The sequence below is a fragment of the Amaranthus tricolor genome, chromosome 15, assembly GCF_026212465.1.
Source record: "Amaranthus tricolor cultivar Red isolate AtriRed21 chromosome 15, ASM2621246v1, whole genome shotgun sequence".
NCBI classification, from domain to species: Eukaryota; Viridiplantae; Streptophyta; class Magnoliopsida; order Caryophyllales; family Amaranthaceae; genus Amaranthus; species Amaranthus tricolor.
In genome coordinates this window covers 18,662,385-18,674,888 of record NC_080061.1, presented here as the reverse complement: position 1 = coordinate 18,674,888, position 12,504 = coordinate 18,662,385, and positions in this window count along the sequence as shown.

Below are 12,504 nucleotides of genomic sequence, written 5' to 3'. Positions count from 1 at the left end.
TGGTCGGATCTTCTTATCCGATACTAGGAAACACCGTGATAATTTACATTTTGAAAAAAAAAAAATTAAAATTAGTATTTTAAATGAAATTTGTTTTATGTGTTTTCTGTGCTTAAAAAAAAAGTGTGATTTGCGATTTAAAATATAGCTTACGCAACACTTCCCTACCTTATTAAAAGATGCCAAAAGGTGGTAGTAGAGGGTATATCGTAAGAGGTGAACCATTGGAGATCATTATGATGGTTTACACCAGGAGTTTGAAGTTGAAGGTAAAGTAATTTCTAGAAAATTCCCTGTTGGTAATTTAACAGCAAATGTTTTGTTTGATTGTGGAGCGGATAGGTCTTTTATTTCTAGCGCTTTTCTCCGCATATCTTCTATTTCTTTGAAACCTCAAAAATCCCACTTGTGTATCAACTTACCTGATGGTACACCTTACCTGTGTGACCGTATCTTTTATGATTTTCCATTAGAGATTTGTGGGAATCTTTTACCAGCTGACTTAATTCAATTTGATTTGGGAACATTTGATATCATTTTGGGTATGGATTGGTTGGAGAGATATTCAGCGAAGATTTTGTGTAAGAAAAAGGTTGTTAGAATAAAAACTTCCGAGGGAACAAAGTGTATTCGGAAGAACTCAAGATCTCAGCTAGAGACAATTTCTGTAATTCAAGCATCACAAATGATAAGACAAGGAGATGAAGGGTTCTTATGTTATGTTACTACTGAAGAAGTAAAACCTAAACCTAGTTTGCAAGAAACCCCGATCGTGCAAGAATATTCTGATGTGTTTCCTGAAGAATTACCCGGTATACCTCCAAGAAGAGAAGTAGACTTCCATATTGACCGTATTCCTGATATCACCCCTATTTCTAAAACTCCTTACCGTTTTGCTCCAGCTGAATTGGCTGAGCTGAAAAAGCAGCTAGATGAATTGCTGGAAAAAGGTTTCATTCGACCTAGCGTTTCACCATGGGGAGCTCCGGTCCTCTTTGTCAGAAAGAAAGATGGGAGTATGAGGCTATGCATTGATTATCGGGAGATCAATAAGATTACCATCAAGAATCGTTATCCTTTGCCAAGGATAGATGACCTTTTTGATCAGTTAGGGGGAGCAAGGGTCTTTTCAAAGATAGATTTGAGGTCTGATTATCATCAATTAAGGATTGCTGAAGAAGATATTCCTAAGACTGCATTCAGAACCAGATATGGGCACTATGAGTTTCTAGTAATGCCATTTGGTCTAACGAATGCTCCAGCAGCATTTATGGATCTCATGCAAAGATATTTCAACCCTTACGTGGATAAGTTTGTGGTTGTGTTTATTGATGATATATTGGTGTATTCGAAGAATGAAGAGCAACATGAGAAGCACTTAAGGATAGTTTTAGAGAAGTTGAGACAAGAGAAACTTTTTGGCAAGTTTAGTAAATGTGAATTTTGGTTAGAAAAGATATCTTTCTTAGGGCACGTTGTTTCGAAGGATGGAATTTCTGTTGACCCTGAAAAGATTAGGGCAGTGATGGAATGGCCGAATCCAAAGAGTGTTACTGAAGTAAGAAGTTTCTTAGGCTTGGCAGGCTATTACAGGAAGTTTGTGGAAAATTTTTCTAAAATTGCCCGACCGTTGTTTGAGTTGCTTAAAAAGGGAGTTCGGTTTCAGTGGGGCGAGAAGCAGAGTAAATCATTAGAAGAGCTTAAAAGGAGACTTACGACGGCACCTGTGTTGATCATGCCCGACTGTGGGAAAGCATTTGAGGTATATTGTGATGCATCGAAGGAAGGTTTGGGATGTGTGCTAATGCAAGAAGGCAAAGTAGTAGCTTATGCGTCAAGGCAATTAAGGCCACACGAGTTGAATTATCCAGTACACGACATTGAACTAGCAGCTGTAATTTTTGCCCTGAAGTTATGGAGACATTATCTCTATGGAGTACCATGCAAGATCTTCACTGATCATAAAAATTTGAAATATGTCTTCACTCAGAAGGAGCTGAATATGAACAAAGGCGGTGGCTGGAAATCATTAAAGACTTTGATGTTGACATAAATTATCATCCTGGAAAAGCAAACAAAGTGGCAGATGCATTGAGCAGAAGGCCGAGGATATCTGTAAATGCTATAATGACGGTACCTTGGGAACTATACCGAGAAATCCAGAAGTTAGATCTAGAAATTGTTAATCACTATCAAGTTGTTGAGTATTTCGGGAGCAATGACTATACAACCGACTTTGTTCGAAAGAATTATAGAAGCACAACAAGAAGATCCCGAGATAATCGAGTTAATCATTCGAGTTCAAAGAAAAGAGACAGAAGCGTTCGAAGTGGGTGAGAAAGGTGAACTAAGAATGAACGGGAGATTGTGTATACCAGACAACACAGAGTTGAAAAAAGAGATTTTGAAGGAAGGACACCAAGGAATGTTTCACTTACACCCTGGTAGAGATAAAATGATTGAAGAATTAAGGAAATTATTTTGGTGGAAAGGTATGAGGAAAAATGTAGCTGATTTTGTATCTCGATGCTTGATATGCCAGAAGGTGAAATTTGAAAGGCAGAAGAGTTCTGGACTACTTGAACCACTAAAAATTCCTGAGTGGAAATGGGATTCCGTATCCATGGATTTTGTAGTTGGATTACCAAGAACGCAACGAGGAAATGACACAATTTGGGTAATAGTTGACAGATTGACCAAAGTTGCAAGGTTCCTGCCAATAAAGGGAACATGGTCAGTAAAACAATTGGCTGATGCTTATGTTCGAGAAATTGTAAGATTACATGGAGTACCGAGAACAATTGTGTCTGACAGAGACCCAAAATTTTTGTCTCGATTTTTGGAAAAGTTGCAAGAAGCATTCGGATCGAAGCTATGTTTAAGTACTGCATTTCATCCGGCTACTGATGGCCAAACCGAAAGAACCATCCAGACATTAAAGGATCTTTTGAGATGTTGTATTCTTGAATTTGGTGGTTCATGGGAGCAGAAATTGCCTTTGATAGAGTTTTCGTACAACAACAGCTATCAAACCAGCATCAAGATGGCACCAAATGAAGCCTTATACGGAAGAAAATGTCGAGTGCCGTTGTGTTGGGATCAGATGGACCGAAATGTGCCTGAAGGACCAGATCTTATTCAAGACTCTATTGATAGCTTGAGGGTGGTACAAGAGAATATGAAGGCAGCACAAAGTAGACAGAAGAGTTATGCAGACAACCGTCGCAGAGCTTTGCAATTTGCTGAAGTGACAAAGTATTTCTAAAGATTTCACCAACGAAAGGAGTCCAACGCTTTGGGATAAAAGGGAAATTAAGCCCTAAATTTATCGGACCTTTTGAAATTTTGAAAAGAGTAGGAGAAGTGGCATACGAACTAGCTTTACCCCCGCGTTTAGCTAGAGTTCATAATGTATTCCATGTTTCTCAGTTGAGAAAGTATATCCACGATCCATCACATGTGTTAGTTCACGAACCCCTCCAGATTGATGAAAACCTAACTTATGAAGAAAGACCAATTAGAATTTTGGATCGGCAAGTGAAAGAATTGAGGAATAAAAGAATACCTCAAGTTAAAGTGCTATGGTCGAACCATCATGTCGAAGAAGCAACCTGGGAAAGAGAAACTGATATGAGAAAACGCTATCCCCAGTTATTCATTTAGGTTCAAGTTTCGGGACGAAACTATGTTAAGGGGGGAAGAGTTGTAACAGACCGTTTTTCTTAATCTTAAATATTTTGACAAATTCAATAATCGTTTCGTTTTATTTTGTTTTTAATGTCGTTTCGAAATTTTATTCGAATTGTTTTTAAGCTCTCGATTTTCTTTTATGTATAATTTATTTCTCTTAAAATAAATTACCTAAATATTAAGTCTAGCTAAATTACCTACAATAACTTAATCTTTTTATTTCCTATATTAATTTATGATTAAAAATAAAAATATATATAATAATATAAAAAACAAAAAAAAAAAAAGAAAAGTAAAAGTAAAAAATCTTTAAAGTTGGCGGCAAGATGGCTAGGTGCCAAAAAAAAATTAATGTAGTCTTATCTTTTACATAAAACCAAGAATAAGATCTTGGATTTTTGATTTTCTTACACATGAAGGAAGATTAAAATAATAAAAAAAAAAATTAATTACTATCCTTAGCCTATTTATACCCAAAGAACTGTGGGTAAATGAAAAGAGGAGGAAAAAAAAATCAGAAAAATTAATTCCTAAAAGCAAATTCCTAAAGAAAAATTCCAAAAAACCCTAGAAAAATTCCTAAAAATTCTCAAAAATTTTCTAATAATAGTATTTAGTATTAATTATAGAAATTCAACGGGAGGAAGCTAATTTTGTGGCTAAAAATTCTAAAATAATTAATAGTGAAATTATTGAAGGTATAAATTCTTACATATATTTATTTACATGAAATTATGCCCATAAATTTTTATATGATTTATTCTTTGAATTGCCAAAAACCGCAAAATCTGAAATAATTTAAATTAAAATAGTAAATATTAATATTTTTAAACGAAATTTTTTCTGTACATATATATAAATATGAGATATAGATTGTGTATTAATTTCGTGAAATATTATTGAGTATAAATATTATTATTAATTTTTTCTAAAAAAACAAACCGCAAAATCTAAAATAATTTTAATTAAAATAGTAAACATTAATATTTTTAAACGAAAATTTTTCTGTACATATATACATATGAAATATAAGTTGTGTATTAATTTCGTGAATTATAGTTGAGTATAAATATTATTATTAATTTTTGCTTAAAAAACGCATAAAATAAGAAAATTCATAAATTGGTTAAAAATAAATAATTCTGGAAAAAAATAATTTTTCTTAGTGTTACTGTATTTTCATTTCATTTAAATTTTTTTTTTTTTTGTAAAATTTTGTGATATTTAAATTTTAAAGAAATAAATTAATAATCTAAATTGTTATTGTAGGCAAAAAGAAAGAAAAGTGAAATAATAATTAAAATTAATTTATTTTGGTGAATAAAAATATATACCAACTTATTTAATAAAAATTTATTTATTTTAAAATATTTCGTGTAGATTTTGATCTTAACAAAATTAATTATTCATGTACTAAATCTAAAAATAAGTTATTAAGAAAATAATGAAGCATAATTGAAATTTATTTATAATAAATACTAAAGACCCATTTAGTTTTGATTTTAATAATAATAAATGATTATTTGTATGTAAGTCGTAATGAATTTATTTCTATTGTATGTTATTGTAATGTTGTATTTATATGAAAACAGTAACATGATAATAAAAAGGCTTGATAGTAAGGAAATGCCGAACCATGCTTCCGGCATGTAAAAAACGTGGGACGTGTTTTCCGGCACGTAAAATACGGCGAACACAGTAAGGTTGTTTAACCTGATCTGTGGCTCGAGCAACATTGTACTGGAGGAGTGACGACTCCTACTAAGTTAGGGGTTTTGGTTTACCTCACCCTAACAGGCCCTTACATATATCAAACAAAGATCATATGTGTTGCATTCATTAAATAAATAATCGGATTCCATGCCCTAACACTCAAGCAGAAGTGTTAGTAAATCACGCCCTGGTACTCAAGCAGAAGGACCGGAAGTTTAATATATATAAATGAATCTAATATAAAAATGAATTCCCTACAATACATAAGATACCTTGCATATTATTCATTGTGATGCACTTATTTTTGCATATTATTTGTTGCAATGCATATATTTTCTATACTTGCATAATTACGGTAAGTTTCTATACTCGGTTTTTTTTAAAGCTGACCGATTTCCATCGGCTGTTCCCATATTTCGGGAGCAGATGCTACAGGTAACTTTACATGAAGTTATTAAGAAGCTATTGTATTGTTTATGTGAGATTAGGATATTATAAGTATGTAGTTTATATTACGGGTATGTAAAGACGATAATTATGTATTAAAGAAAGATGTAATACGTAAAATTATATTTTAATGATTTAAGTTTTCCTTGTTTTTTTTGAAAATTCTGTTTTGTTTTGTTTCTTTTTCGCAATAATCACGGTTCGATAGACTTCCGCTTAGCATTACTTACTATATTTTATAATAAACCTACATTAGAAAAGAACGATCTGTTACACCTTAAGCCTTTGGATATAGTCCTACATGTTCTAAATCTCAACACATGTTACTACAAAAGTTGAACAATCGTTTCAATGAAACGAATTCGAAATTACTTTATTTCACAACTTGTTTTAGCCATTTAGATTCCTTTCATACTTTTGATCTACATAGGTTAGTAAAGTTGGTTATGTTTTATCCACATGATTTTTCAAATGGTGCTCTTGTAGAGCTTGTACACCAACTTAAGATTTACATTGCAGATATGCGAGATGACGATCATTTTGGTAATTAGAAAAGATACTTGATCTTTCTCATATATTAGTAATGACAAAAAATTGTAGTTTATCCCTTAGTTTATTTGTTTTTGAAACTAATTTTGGTACTACTTGTTGTAATAGATACAGTGGAGAAAGCTTCAATATTGTAAAGAAAAATTTGTGTAATAAAATGGAAAATCAATGGATGAATGATTGCTTCGTAATTTTTATCGAAAAAGATGTATTTTGTAGTATTCTCAATGATCTTATTATTTGTCGATTTCAAGATAGTAAAGATCATCAAAATAGATTATATTATATTATTTTTATAGAGTTGAATTAAAAATATTTTTTTATATATATGTATATTTATGATTTATTGAATTCTTTAATTGAATGAATTTTGTGTTAAATATGCTCCCACTAAATTTGAGTTTTAGATCTGCCACTACCCACATCCTATCAGGTGGATTTTAGGCTGATGATAGCAGTTTGTTGCACCTATTTTGCTTTGGCAACTTATTGTTGCCTTGCAATACTTTTAGCCCCTTTCATGTTATTGTCTTAATGGGGCTAGTTTAGTGTTTAGATTCTTTTGCCTTTGTTATATACCAATATGGATTGGAGCTTCACAAAGAACACACTATCGGGAGAATATATGATACAAAAGAAATAATTGGGTGATGTAAAGATTCAAAGCAAAGCGTACTTTCATTTTAATTTGATTGTAAAGATAAGCGGGTAAATTTCATGTGGTAGTTGGACAGGTCAGATTGGATGCGGGGCGAGTCAAATACAGGTCATCAAATGTTTTTGTGGGTGCAGGGAAGGTTTCGGGTTATGCGGGTCATGGGGCGGATCATAGATAAAATATTTTTATATTAGCGATCACCATCAAGATTGCAAAGGTTTAAGAAATGTGTTTTTGTTGAGAAAATTATTACCAAAATATATGTCTTGATGTGGTTACTATTTGGAACTCTACCTTTTTATGTTAAGTGTTGCTCTTGATCTTGTACTTGCACTTGAAAGGTATTTCGAGGAGGATCCTTAATATGAGGTTAAATTGAAAGAAAGATATAAGAAATTAGAAAAGTCTTTTTAGATGATTAGGAAAATGTTCGATATGTTTTGAAGTTTTTAAAAATCTTTTATAAATTGACTTTACGTGTTTTTAGATCTTTATTAGTTACTTTCACCTTGTTTTTTTCATGTACTTTTAAATGTACTATGTAACATTTGGGAATTAATTTTTAAGACGAGTAAGTTTAAGAGAATTATCAGTGCGAGAATGATCTTAAATACACATGACATAAAATATTCTCAATTTAATTTCTCTTCTTTTCCTTTTCTTTTAAATTAAAATAATAATAATAATAATAATAATAATAATAATAATAATAATAATAATAATAATAATAATAATAAACCCTCCTCTTTTTCCCTCACACTCGAATGAACTCAAAGGAAATCAGCAACCATTTCCTTCTTTCTTCCATTCGCATAACCCAAAAATCAGCATCACACTCCATTAAACACATGAAAATCTCAAGAACACTTATCTTCCTCCTTTCTCCCGCCATTTCCTCTGAAAATGGCAGAATCACACTGAAATTATTCAAGCTAATAGTCGATCTTCCCCTCTCTTGGTCCCTGAGATCATGTGCCCAAGAACCATCACTATTTCTCGGTGGTTACTTCTCCTCAAAACAGGCGACAATAGCCGCGGCAGCAGGCCCATTTTTGGTCAATTTTTGGTGTCCTTTTTCTGGGAAAAACGTAGCCAATCAAACCTATATCTCCTTCACAAAATCAGTCGGGTATAACACCTCTTCTTCTCTTGAAATTGTGCCTTTCCCTTGCCATTTTATGATACCCTATTGAATAAATTTTCTATTGTTCTTTCCTTGAACCTTATTATTGTGTTAATACATTCAAGAATCTTGTCACCATGAATATAATGGAAACCTCAAGTATAACTATATGTGTGTGTTTACTTTAAATTAAATGAATCTAGTGATGATTGATATGTGATTATAAGAGATTGTGATTGAGGAGTTTTGAGGAAGAATTCTAAAATCAAATGTAATCTGGGTTTTATGATGTATAAATGGTAGATTGTGGAATATTGAAACAATTTGTTGGAATTATTAATTAGTACGTAATTTACAAAGATTAGAATATCAATAGGATGTTAAATGTAGAAAGATTATGGAAATTTGATGTTCTTGAATATTAGGAGATTCTTGTGAAATTACTAATGGTGGATAAATCTTGTTTTTATTAATCGAATAGTTGGGTGAATGTAAGTGTTGGATATAACTCTTGATTATATGTGATTGGTTGTTCTTGAGAATATTTAGGGTTTGTGTGGAAATTATTAGTTAAATGGATAAACTAGCTGAATCTTTCTTTTGGATTGTTTGTTAATCTCGTTTAGTTTCTTGGTTTTGAGTTTAGATGAACATGGAAGTGTTTGAATTGGAATACAAAGGGAATTGTGGAGACGTACGATCATTACAAGAATATAAGCTAGTTTTAAATAAGGTTATATATTTTCTAATGATTTTTGGGGATTAGAGTTAGAACTTGTGCAATCTTTGAAATTAGAAATATTAGAATAGAAGCTGGAACTAAGATGTGGTCTTAGGAGGAGATGCAATGAGCTAATGAACCTAGTTTGTAGTATCGAACGCTTTGTTGTGATGTTATGTTTGTTATGCTTCAGGAGGCGTCATTGGTGAAAATAAAGGGTCGGGTCAGACTACATTCTTGAAAATAAACCTTTTACTAAAGCATTTTTTTTTTCTTGTTATGTTTGAGACAAATGTTGTTGTGAATGCTTATGCTAATATTATGATATGGTCAATGGATCGGGCTTGCGAGCTGGTCATTGACGGAGTTGAGGAACATTGTTCCCTGCTCCCTGTTTTTGAAGCGAATTGTCATTCAGATATTGACTAGCTTCACCCGAGAGCGACATAGCCTTAGAGCTATGGGGCACTTCTCAAACTAGACTCCCTGTGCGCTCATAGATCTAGGAAAATGATGTTGTTTTTAAACCTATGATTTGAATCATTGTGTTTTGTTGTTTTGGATTGTTACTTCTCATTCAGTTTAGTCTGACCTTCTGTTGTTTCCAATTTTTAGCTTGTCCATAGATCGGAACCAGTCGGGAATAATGGATTAGCAAAGGTGATTAGAGGTTCCAAATATGTATATTGAGCTGAGCACTTAGGAATTTGTAGTTTTGTATAAGGAATTTTAGATAAATGTAAATTTGATTTGGCTGTGTTGGTTATATCGGACTTGTAGAGAATTGTATGATTATCCTTTGCTTTAGTTTAATGTTTGTTTTGAGATATAGTTGAGTCAGTTACGTTAAAGACCTGGCGATTCCTTTACTCAAGTTTTAGAAGTGTGATTTCAGTTTCTTGGGAAATGAACCCCGTGATGACCCTGTTTACTCAGTCAACGGTAAGTCGGGTTGTTACAGTTGGTATCAGAGTCGAAACGTGAATTGAGGACCTTTGGATGGGTAATAAAGTTATAGGATCAATGTGAGGAGGAGAAAAGACATTAGGTGTGACATTAGAGATTTGGGTAGAAGTTAGTTGATGGGGTAACGTGAAGCGGACGTCTTATTCAAGTATCGTTTTATGGTGTTTCATACGCTCATGTTTGTATGTATCTTCATAAGTTATGCATTGCTGTTAAAACGTAAAATCTTTATTAGTTTGTGCATGTGCAGAAATGGATGAGTATCGTATGCCACGATCCGAGAGTCATGGGGATAGAGTAGAATCTGGGAACTCCCATGACTCTGAGCGTACGGTCACGTCACGTGAGGCATCTCATGCGCGATCTGACCTTACCGAGACTTCTACACCTGTCATTTCGGCTGCCATCACGGTCGAACAGTTTGAGACTATGTTGAAGATGTTCTACACGCAACAGCAACAAAACCTGCTTCTGCAGCAGCAAGTGCTTCAGACTCTTAACGCCGGTTCTTCAAAGGGTAGTTCTGGGCACGATCTAGGGGCGTCACAACCAGAGGGTATTCAGAGGTTGGCCCCTAGAAAGTATGACGGTAAGGGTCCTTCTACTAGACTAGACATTTGGATTCGAGAGATGGAGAAGATATTCACGATACTGAAGACCCCCGAGGATATGAGGGTGGACTTAGCGATACACTACCTGACCGGTGACGCCGATACTTGGTGGGTCACCCATAGAGACGCTTTTTTACCAGTTTCTTCCGCCATTACATCGGAGAACCCTTCTACCGTACCTTCTCTTCCTTGGAGCTTGTTTGTGTCAGCACTCCGTGAAGAGTATTTCCCTCTACATCTTCAACGGAAGATGTTCGATGAGTATTCTCGGCTTACGCAGGGAACCCACCCCGTTCACGAGTACTACGTTCGATTTATGGAATTAGCTAAATACGTGGACGACATGAAGATTGGGGAGAGATTTAGGGCTTAGAGATTCTTATCAGGATTGAGTCTGGATATCCGGGAACGTATGAGGAACTTGGGGCACGAACATGATAAAGATGTGTACCATGATGCATGTGAGGCTGAACGCCTATGGGATGAGCGGAAGGCCACTCAAGGGCTGAAGCGACGTAGGGAGGACACCCACGAGATATCACAGAGTGTTGGGGTCGAAGATATTCAGTAGGGCTGGCAAAAGCTGACCCAACCTACTAACCTGATCTGAAACCAACCCGAAATTAGCGGGTTTGGGTTTAGATTTTTGACCCAATTAATTAAATGGGTCAACCCGACCTGATCTGTTTATTAAATGGGTTAGGTTCAGGTTGAATATTTAAACCCGAAAAAAACCTGTTTTACCCATTTATTAAATGGGTCAATCAGGTCAGGTCGACCCATATTTTACCCATTCATTAACCTATTGAAAATTTTAAATAAAGTCATAAGAATAAGTAAATAACCAGATAAGTGATAAATTACACGGATAAGTCATAAACCCTAAAATTCTAAAATAATCATAAACCATTAAACAAAATTCTCTGCGGCGGCGCCTTCTCCTTCCTCTTCTGCTTCTCTATGCGACTGTGTGGCGTGCGCCTTCTCCTTCCTCTTCTCTCTGGCGGCTTCTTCTCTGTGCGACTGTGTGCCTTCTCCTTCCTCTTCTCTCCGGCACCAAGGTAAGAATTATTTCTTTGTTGTTAGCTTTTTCTGAGATCGATTTTTTCTTATTTGGATTGTGTTCCATTTTTTTGATTTTTTTTGTGTTTGATTTTAATGTTCATTGTTGTTACTGCTATTTTCATTGTTCTTAATACCATCTTTAATTCTTCACAATAATTTGGTTTGTGTTTGTGTTATTTAGGTTCGATATTTTGTTTGTGTTCTTACTATCAAGTATGACCTGAAAGAATGTTTAATTTTATTATGAAATGTGAATATAAGATATGGGTCAAATGGGTCAAATGACCTGAAATATATGGGTTCAATGACCTGAAAAAAAAAAGCAGGTTAAATGGGTCATTAGCAGGTTGACCCGACCTGCTACTGATCAGGTCGGGGTTTTAATTTTTGACCCATTTAATTAAATGGGTCAGGTTCAGGTCAAGGGTCTATTGACCCATTTATATATAACCCGAACCTGAAAATGACCCAACCCGACCTGTTTAACACCCCTAAATTATTCAGCTCCTACTCAGTCACACCGGGAGCATCGATCTAGTTTTGGGAAATCGACATCAAGCACACCCCAGAGTAGCAGAGGCACAGAATGTTTCCATTTTGGGAAGAAAGGGCACAAGAAGGCTGACTGCTTTACGTTTTTACAAGAGCAAGGATTGATGAAGACTTCTTAGGGTTCAGCACAGAGACCGACTAGTAGTCATGCTAGTGTGGCTCACGATAGACGGCAGGGTCGACCGCAAGCATCTCTTGGGCACGGTTCTCAAAGTCAGGGGTCCGCTATGGGAGGCTCTTCTAGATCATCTATTGGTACACCAGTCAGCGGCACCAAGGTTACAGGGAAGCTTATGGCTCTCAAGAGAGATGAAGCCGAGGTTACACCAGGAGTTGTGACGGGTACGTTCTTGGTCAACAACAAACCGGCATATGCTTTATTTGATTCTAGAGCATCTTATTCATTCGT